Source organism: Globicephala melas, chromosome 5 (assembly GCF_963455315.2).
Source record: "Globicephala melas chromosome 5, mGloMel1.2, whole genome shotgun sequence".
In the NCBI taxonomy this organism is placed as follows: domain Eukaryota; kingdom Metazoa; phylum Chordata; class Mammalia; order Artiodactyla; family Delphinidae; genus Globicephala; species Globicephala melas.
In genome coordinates, this window is record NC_083318.1 from 35,908,246 (window position 1) to 35,918,564 (window position 10,319).

General features: G+C 46.1%; 1 protein-coding gene across 4 annotated transcripts in view; it reads left to right on the plus strand.

The window, feature by feature from the left end:
- Nucleotides 1-10,319, plus strand: part of LOC115857266 (janus kinase and microtubule-interacting protein 1) — a 100,824-nt gene that overhangs the window by 21,152 nt on the left and 69,353 nt on the right. Inside the window, exon 1 of one of the 4 annotated variants that reach the window (XM_060299140.1) lies at nt 2,639-2,700. The exons of the other annotated variants lie outside the window; for them this stretch is intronic. The gene's annotated coding sequence lies outside the window, so the exon portion shown is untranslated. Of the gene's footprint in view, nt 1-2,638; nt 2,701-10,319 lie in introns of those variants that run through there. 4 annotated transcript variants of the gene reach the window in all.

A 10,319-nucleotide genomic window follows, 5' to 3' on the forward strand; every position in this document is an offset into this window, starting at 1 on the left:
TTACAGCCCTGTGGGTGCCAGTATTATTATCTCTTATATGGATGAAGAAGCTGAAGTTCAGAGGATAATGGGTCTTGATGGGATTCAAAATGATCATTAAATAAATATATGGTTACTCTCTTAAGCTCTTTAAAGGGAGCCATGAGGCATCTATTACTTCAATTGGACAAAAAAAACCCTGAAGTCTTCCAGGTGCAGAGAGAGCCCAGGATAGGCAGGCATGCTGCAGATGTGGGTAGGGTCATGGGCTAGGGCAGCGTCCACCTGCCTGGGCAGAGCTCAGGGGGAAATCCTACCTGTGCCAGCCACACTGAGGTGAGTTCCCAGCTGAAATCAGGCCACCAGTTTTATCTCCTGTGCATAGCATATCAGCTATATCAGCATATAGTGACACTGAGAAGCTTGTGGAATTCTTCATCACTTAGCGCCTGCCAATTTCTAGCCACTTTTATTTTTCCACTGTGAAAATTTTACACCATACAAAATTAATGGAAGTATTGCATAAAGAAAAAACACACCAGCATCCACCTCTATTCCTAGCACCCTCTGAACCACTGTTGTAATGTCCTTTCCAGCACTGTCCAGAGGCAGTGTGCATGTAGAGACCTGCATCGATGAAACATTTTGCCTTTAATGTGGGATGAAGGGATCTGGCTTGGAGCTCACTTCTTTGTGCCTTGGTTCTATCACTCCTGAGCTGTTGAACTAGGGAAAGTTTGTCAACCTCTCTGGGACTCCATGGCCTTAGCAGTCTGTCCCGTAGAGAATGCCATTGCTGGTCAGGGCCGCTGCTTTCTGACGTTGGTTGGGATGGCGGGTGAGGGGAGTCCGAGGGGATCTGTGGTAAGGGGGAGGTGGGGAACAGACGAGGAAGGGCTTTATCCAAGCCAAGGAGTTTGGTTTTCCCCCTGAGGCCAGTGGAGAGCCAAGGGCAGTCTACGAATATATTTTACTATTTCCGACTCTCAGAAAAGTAGTGGTAGACACCCGGATCAAGAGGCCCTGATCAGAACTCTGCGGCGCTCAGGGTGGCCGTGGACGTGGGGGCAGTTGGGGCTGCATGGAGTGGGGCAGGGGGTGAGGAAGTGGCCAGATCCCATCCCTACAGATGGGAAAACTGAGGCCCACAGCGGCTGTGTGACTTCTCCAGAGTGACTCAGCAGTTGAGAGGTGGGAGCCCAGGTCCCCTGCTTTTCTGCGCCATGGCCCACCTGGCCCACGCTGCCAAAGCCCAAGGACAGAAGGACCCTACTGTCCTGCCTGAGAGCGTGTGGTTTGTGTTTTCTTAGACACAGAGCTAAGGACCAGGGCTGGCATCGGCTGAGGGGTGATTTGAGACTGATCCTCGTTTATCGCTGTGCCCAGAACCCCTTCCAGCTGCCCTGCCCTGTTGTCAAAGATTATTCTGTACTTAATGATGTTTATTATTCTTGATTGTTATGTTTTACTTTTCCACTTGATTATTTGGGAAAGTTTGTTTGTGGTTTGGAGTACCTCTGACAGAGACACAGCTGCATCCTGCCAACAACTGCTATTTAATAAGTGCTGCGTGAAGAAAAAGAATCATTTTGCTACATAGGACATCATTGCAACAGTTGGTGACATTGGAATATGAAATGTATCAATGATAAAATTTCCTGGTTTTGATAATTGTGTTATGATTTCATGATGTCTTTGGCGGTAGGGATGAAAGCCACAGCACTGAGCGTGAGATGTCATGATGTCTGCAATATACTTTCAAATGATTCATAAAAATAGACGTTTATATATAGAAATGTGTCTTTATAAAGTAGCTGTGGGGAAATGTGAACAATGGTGAGTTTAGGTGAAGGTATGAGGAGTTCATTATACTATTCTTGGGACTTTTCTGTAGTTTCAAAACTTTGCAAATTGAAAAGTTTGTGAAAAATACTCCTAGCAGGAGAGGTGTGGTGAGGCTCGGCTGTGTCCACCTGTCCAGCCTGGTGCCTCCGGCCTCTTCTGTGTCTCATTTGCCTCTAGGTGGAGAGATCTGCTCACCCCACAGTTCGAGTCTGATCAACCCCTTGGGGGCCAGTCTTGAAATAGAGGCACAGCCTTTTGACAAACTTCATTCTTCCCTCTATAGAGAATTCATTAGATTTTCAGAATCTTTGCTTTTGGGTCAACTTCCCCTAAAATTTTCATTTCCCTCCTTCCCTTACATTTTTTAAAAAGTTGTGTTGCCTTCCAAAATTACTAAAGTAGTATTTGTTATTTTAATTATTCAAGCAGAGAAGAGAACAAAGAAATGAATAGACTCTCTTTTTCTCCATCCAGTGTGGGGTAACCAGTGGTAGGTGGAACCCCCAGAACGTTCTGCCATGCTCGTGGGAACACATAGAAATGCACACACACATCTAGTAGGGCTTGGTGTCTTCTTTTCATTTTTTATCCTTTGTTAACCTGGGCTTCCTGCCTCTCCTTGAAGACATGACCTAGGGGCCACCTCCTCCAGAAAGCCCCCCAGACTCTGAGCGCTGACCTTACTTCATTGCAGTCATCTGATTACAAGCCGCCTCCCCTGCAGATCGTGGGTAATGCAAAGGCAGCAGCTGTTCCCATTTCATCGTCTGCACTCGAGCCAGGAGCCCAGGAGAGGTACAGTCGGTGTTTGTAGAGTGAACAGATGGGCAGGGCAGGCATCCTGGGCGAGGAAGCCACATGACCAGAGCCTTGCAGGTAAGAGAAGCCTTCTCGTTCAAACACTCCTAGCCCCTGGGAAGAGAGTCCCAGGCCCCTGGGCATCTGGGGTTGGAAAGTCACTTTGGGGAACATGGTCACTGCCGCCCTGAGGCTCCCATGCCCGGGCTGATTCTGTCCTGTCACTAATGCCCTATGTGGGCCAGGCTGGTGAGATGGCCATGAGCAACCAAGGGCGGGCAGGGCTGGATCCTCTCTTCCATCCCAAGCCACGTACAGGCTTGGCCCACTGGGAGTCTCAGGGGCGACAGGAAGAAGCCCAGGCCAGGGCTGGAGCAGCACAGGATTTAGACGTGAGCCTGGCCTAGTCTTGTTATCTTGCCATAATCTCGACTGCTTCCTCATTAGAGGCACTGCTTTCTGCATCTGGGATTTATTAATCTTATCTGCAGGTCGTCCGATTGGTGCCAAGGGACCAGGTCACTGCAAGCTGGAGGAAGTTAAAAATTTCAGCAGGATGTAAAGCTGAGGGGCTGGCTTCTCAGCCAGTGTGCTTGGGTAGTGCAGAGAAGAGCATCCCTTGCTCCGGGCAGCTGTCCCAAGCTTGCCCGCCAGTTCAGGCTGGAGGGGCCCTGGCTTATCTGATGGCGGGACTGTAGACATTAGAGCACTGGACCAAGATTTTAGACGATTTAGGTTACTGGAAGAGAGTGCGCTGCGAATTCCCTGGTGGGATGGTGTGGGCATGTGTCCTGGGAAGAGCGGTCATGGTCAGTGTCAATTGGGGAGCCTGTTAGAAATTAGAAATTCGGCTTTTCTGTTAGTTTTGATTATTAAATTATTAAATAGTTATTCAGTATTAATAGTGCTTGACTATTAAATGTCTTCATAGCTTTGTAGGAATATATACTTCAGCAGGTTTGAAATTAGCATTTTCCCTGTTTAATGGAGGCATAAGCTGAGTGGGAAAGTGACTTTGGAAAGTCAGGTCTTGTGGACTCATTCCTGATGCCATGCCAGGCCCCGGACCGAGAGTCGACAGTCGGAGATGAAAGAAGCACAGTCCTAACCTCACCTAGTCTAGGTGGTTTTTAGGTTTGTCCACCAACGTGCAGGGCATGTAAAGCTTCCTCTTCTGTCTCCCACGCCCGTCACTATTTTGTATTCATTCCCATGGCGTTTAGTTCTGAACAGGTGCTGAAGTGAATTGAGTTGGGCTACATGACAGCAGGTTCTACATCCTTCTCTCCCTCTCAGTTTCTTGTCTGCTCGTCCACATAGGCTGACATTCTTTGATGGCTGGAACTGTACTGTGAATACCCAGTGGTGGTGCTGGTGGGGTGGTGGGGAGGGTGGTGACAGTGATGATGGTGCTGGTGGTGGCAATGGTGACGGTAGTGGTGGTGGGGAGGGTGGCAATGGTGACGGTATTGGTGGTGGCGGTGGCATTGGTGGTACTGATAATGGTGTTGGTGGTAATTGTGATGGTGATGGAGGTGGTGGTGGTGAGGATGGTAACAGTGATGATGGTGCTGGTAGTGGTGATGGTGACGGTATTGGTGATGGCGGTGGTGTTGAGGGTGATGGTGGTGGTGTGTTGGTGGTGGTGAACGATGGTGATGGTGGTGGTGGTGGTGGCAGTGGTGATGGTATTGATTGATGGTGGTGGTGGTGAGGATGGTAGCGGTGGGGAAGGTGATGGTGGTGGTGAAGCTGATGTGGCAGTGGGGATGGAGGTGGCTGTGGTGGTGGTGGTGGTGTTTACTAAACTTAAAATTATGGGCCTGTCCGTACTAGGCACTCTTGTAAGCACTTTAGTTGTCTGAATCTGTTGCCTGCTCATAACAATCTATGAGGTTGTAACCATTGCTAGGCCCATTTGCCAGGTGAGATGATTGAGGCACAGGGACACACAGTTAGTGCATGCTAAAGTTGGCTTCAGAGCCCACACTAAATCAGAGTTACCCAAGGATGGTCCTGGGTTCTCCAGCATCACATCACTTGGGAGCTCTGTGGAAATGCTGACTCATGGGCCCCGACTCATGGGATCAGCATCACTGGGGAGGGGCCAGCTAAGGGACATTCAAGGAGCTTGTCATTCTCATGCACGTTAAAGTTTGAGAATCACTGCATTAAACTGTCACCGAGTCCTGCTCTCAGTGGCTGAGTCAGCTTGTAACCAGGCTCATGTGACTCTGACCTTGTTACTTAGAGTAGCCTGCGTGCAGCACAGTAGCAACTTAAACAGGACCTGGGCCTCACCCCTGGCTGGATGAGAGCTTCTAATCCAAAGTGGGGGGAGGGGCAGGGAGAGGAGAAGAAGGGAGGGTCTTCTCACTCCTTACTGTGTGCTTAAATCACCTGGGCATCTTGTTAAAATGCAGGTTCTGATTCAGTGGGTCTGGCGGGGGGCGGGGAGAGCTGAGACTATATCTCGCAAGATCCAGTGATGCTGACGCTGCCAGCCTGTGGACCCACTTTGAGTTGCAAGGCCCTAGGCAAGAGATTCTCACACTTAAACTAGCATCAATGGCACCTGGAGGACTAGCTAAACTCACCCCCAAGTTTCAGATTCAGCAGGTCTGGGGTGGGCCTGAAATCTTGCATTTCTAACAAGCTACCTGGTGGAGCCAGTGCTCTGGACCTGGAGGCCACACCTGGAGCAGGCAGGGCCCGAAGCCAGCGACTTCAGCTTGGACTGCATGTTGGAATTACCTGAGGACCTTATAAAACCACTGAGGACTTAAAAAACCCCACTCCAAGACGCTGAGTCACTAGGACTGAGAGGGGCCTGGGCGCTGGGAATTCTCAGCCAATGTTGAGAACTGCTGCTCAAGCCTTTTTTTTTTTTTTTTTAACCCTAGTTGCCTGGGGAGGTGAGAATATAATACCATCTTGCCCCTGGAGAGTTCTCATTCTGTGGCCAGGTGGAGCCAGGCAGGGGCATGAACAATAAATTCTCCAGACTTTTCCGGTGGGCAGTGTGGCTGAGAACAGCTGCCCCGGACCTAGAGCTTGTGCCTGGCCCCTCGAGGCTCTTCTGCTGCCGGCAATAGGTCCTGAGGGCCAGCCTTGCATTCCTAGCCTCTAATTCCTTACCTTGGTGAGGTGAAGCACCTTGAAGTCAGAGACCTACACAGAGACTCCGCTTCTCCTGCTCCCCGCTGGGCTGTGTGACCTCCGGGAACTTACTTAACCTCTCTTGAAGTCTGTCTTCATCTATAACATGGGGGAAATAAATTATCTGCTCCAAAGAGTTGCCTGAGAAATAATGTTTATAAGCAGCTTGCACAGCACCCGACACCCAGGAGTCCCCCTCAATATCAGTAGCTGCGTATATGTGGGTAGTACTGTTTATCAAGTACAGCAGCTCTCCAGCGTGGGGGGCAGGAGAATCACAGGGGGACTTTAGGAGCTGGGCCTCTGTGACCTTTATTAGCCCTCCAGGGCTTTTGGTGCACAGCAGTTTGAAAACCACTGATGTTATAATAATCTGGTGGCTATTATTAGCTAGTAGCTAAGAAGCACACCCAGATTTCTGGCCTGGGAGTCTGGTGGGGTCTTCTCTGGGCTGAGGAACATGGTAGAAGCACAGATGTGAAGGAGGGAGATGGGGAGCCCAGTTCTGGGCTACTTAGTATGAGGCATCTGGGGGTCAGCCAGGGGAGGTACAGATGGCAGTTGGGGACATAGGTCTGAAACGCATGAGAGAGTCCTATGCTGTATTCCTACCATCTCTGAGGAAAGGCTCTGGTTCTTCAGGACCTAGAGCTTCTTGCATTGCACTGTGACATTAGCAGTCGGTCGTACAAGCGAGATCCATTTGTGGGATCTATGGGGATGCTCTATGCCATGAACTGGCTCTGGGTCTCACTCACTGTCTGCCTTGTCCCTCAGGCTGTGGCTCTCAGCACTCTGACCACTGCCTCCCACGTGCTTTGTCAACCCCTGGCCTCAATTTCTTTGCCCTTCCTCCCCTGACACCCCCTCTGAGGCTGCCTCTCTGAGGCCATGGTTAATGGTTTAATGTCTCTGGTCAGATCTGGTCACAGCTGTCCTTTGCAGGCTCTGGGCATCGACATGGCGTCTCTCAGCCTTGAGAGTTTTGTTTGTTTCACTTGCCTAATGGTTAAAAGTCAGTTTAAAAATAAATCATATATGCTCAACAATGCTAATTGTTAGAGAAGTGCAGATCAAAACTACAATGAGGTACCACCTCACACCGGTCAGAATGGCCATCATCAAAAAGTCTACAAATAGGGACTTCCCTGGTGGTCCAGTGGTTAAAACTCCAAGCTTCCAGTTCAGGGGGCGTGGGTTCAATCCCTGGTCAGGGAATTAAGATCCCATATGCTGTGGGGCGTGGCCAAAAAAAAAAATCTACAAATAAATGCTGGAGAAGGTATGGAGAAAAGAAGACCCTCCTATATTGTTGGTGGGAATGTAAATTTGTGCTGCCACTATGGAGAACAGTATGGGGGTTCCTTAAAAAACTGAAAAAAGTTACCATATGATCCAGGAATCCCACTCCTGGGCATATATTTGGAGAAAACCATAATTCAAAAAGACACATGCACCCCAATATTCATTGCAGCACTATTTACAGTAGCCAAGACATGGAAGCACCCTAAATGTCCATCAACAGATGAATGGATAAAGAAGATGTGGTACATATATACAATGGAATACTACTCAGCCATAAAAAAGAATGAAATATTGCCATTTGCAGCAATGTGGAAGGACCTAGAGATTGTCGTACTGAGTGAAGTAAGTCAGACCGAGAAAGGCAGATATCATGGTATCACTTGTATGTGGAATCTAAAAAAGAATACAAATGAATTTACTTACAAAACAGAAATAGACTCACAGACATAGAAAATAAATTTATGGTTACCAAAGGAGAAAGCAGGGAGGGATAAGTTAGGAGTATGGAATTAATAGATACACACTACTATATGTAAAACAGGTAACAGGATTTACTGTATAGCACAGGGAACTATGCTCAATATCTTGTAATAACCTGTAATGGAAAAGAATCTGAAATATATATATATATATATAACTGAATCACTTTTCTGTACACCTGAAACTAACACAATATTGAAAATCAACTATACTTCAATTAAAAAAAAAAAAGGAAAACATCATGTATATATGTGTGCACACATACACAGAGTTTCCCAGGGCTGCTGTAACAAAGTACCACAAGCTGGGTAGCTTAAAACAGATATTTATTCTCTAGTGGGTTTAAAGTGCTGTCTCATTGTGGTTTTGATTTTCCTTAATGACTAGTGATGTTGTGCATCTTTTCATCTGCCTATTGGCTATTTGTATATATTTTCTTTGGAAAAATATCTATTCAAATCTTTTGCCTATTTAAAAATGAGGTTGTTTGTCTTTTCATTGTTGAATTATAAGAGTTCTTTATATAGAGTTCTGGATATAGGCCCCTTATTGGATATATGACTTGCAGATATTTTCTACTGTGGGTTTTCTTTTCATTTTCTTTGTGCTCTCTGTATTAATTTCCTGGGGCTGCTGTATAACCACAAACTGGGTGGTATTTTCTTAAAACAACAGAAATCTATCCTCTCACAATTCTGGAGGCCAGAAGTCTGAAATCAAGGTGTCAGCAGGGTCATGTTCCCTCTGAAGTCTCGTCCTGGCTCTCCCAGCTTCTGGTGGCCCCAGGCATTCCTTGGCTTGTGGCCACATCAATCCAATCTCTACCACTGTTTTCACACAGCCTTCTTCCCTGAGTGCCTTTCTGGTGTCCTCTTCTCTTCTTATAAAGACACCAGATCCAGAATGATCTCATCTCAAGATCCTTAACTAATTATGTCTGCACATACCCTATTACCAAATAAGGACACATTCTGAGGTTCTGGTGGACATGAATTTTTGAAGGACACTATTCAAACCACTACAGTATCCTTCGAATTTAAAAATTTTGGTCAACTCCAATTTATCTATTTTTTTCTTTTCCATTTATGCTTTGGGTATCTTATCTAAGAAACCATTGCCTGATCCAGGGTCATGAAGATTTATTCCTATGTTTTCTTCTAAGAGTTTTATAGTTTTAGTTATTGCATTTAGGTTTTTGATCCATTTTGAGTTAATTTTTGTATATGATGTGAAGTTCATTCTTTTGCTTGTGGATATCTAATTGCCCAAGCACCATTAGCTGAAAAGACTATTCTTTCTTTCTTTATCAACTTGTCTTGGTACTGTTGTTAAAAATCAAATGACCACAATGTAAACATTTATTTTTAAATTCTCAATGCTATTCCATTTATTTATACGTCTGTCCTTATGCCAGTATCGTATTATCTTGATCACTGCGGCTTTGTGGTGAGTTTTGAAATCAGGAAGTCTGTGTCCTCAAACTTTTTGTTTGTTTTCAAGGTTGTTCATGTTGAAATGTGAATTTCAATGTGAATTTTAGGATCAGCTTCTTAAAGAAGTCAGCTGGGATTTTGTTAAGAATTGTGTTGAATCAGTGGGTAAATTTGGTCTTAACCATATTAAGTCTTCTGATCCATGAACATAGGATGCCTTTCCATTTATTAAGGTCATCTTTAATTTCTTTCAACAATATTTTGTATTTTTCAGTTTTTTACTTCTTTTGCTAAGTTTATTCCTGAACATTTTATTCTTTTACATCTTGTTTATTTTTAAAAGTTGTCCTAAAAGCAAAATTCCTCAGTGGAAAAGACTCCTCCAGTTTGAGAAATGATTGTTTCCCTCCTTTGAGTGGTGCTTCTGCTGAGAATTTTCCTTCTAAGCCGAGCCCAAGAATTGAGGCCAGCCCCAGGCATCAGGGGATTGTTCCATAAAGTCCTAGAAGCTCAGGTTGGAAGGATCTTATGGACCCCCCTGGACCAAACTCTGCTTGGGCTCTAAATCCTCTATTGAAGTTCTGAGTTGAACTGAGAAGTTTTTCTTTATCCCTCTGTTTATCCATGCATCCATGCATCCATCCACTCTCCCACCCCTTTAAGCCCGCCACTGGGGTATCCCACGTGCACCCTGTGCTGAGGGATAGAGACTAAGATGACTTAGACCCAGTCCCTGCCCTCCAGAAGCTCACAGTCTGCAGGAAATTAGGAGGCAATCCAGATGACAGCCTCAATGACTGTGGCAAAGCAGAGAGAGGCAGAGGTTAGGGGTGTTGGGGACAGAGGGAAGTCTTTATTTTAATGGGAATGACCCAAGTATATAAAGCTGACAGTGAGGTGCCCTGGAGGGAGGTGACACTGCAGCAGCTGGGAGAAAGGAGGGAGGTTTGGGAAAAGATGGGGATGATAAGGTGTCCAGGGCCAGAGAAGAAGGGGGTGTTGATTTGGGGGCGTGGGGTTGAGGGTGACCCTGTCTGATTCTCAGTTCAGCTTGCTCTCTCCTTTATAGAAAAGTACCGTTTTCTTCTCTCTCCTGAACAGTCTGTGCTGTTCATTCCTAACTCCTTTTGTTTCAGTTATAAATGGAATCTTCCAGTTTTATCCACAAATTGGTTATTGCTGGTATATAGGAAAGAAGGCTATTTTTTGGGTCACTTAGCCCTATCCAACTACTTTGGGGAATTCTAGAAGTCCCATTAGTATATTTCAGACTGGACGTTTGACTTTCATCTTCTCAGTGCCATTGTGGCTTCTCTCCAG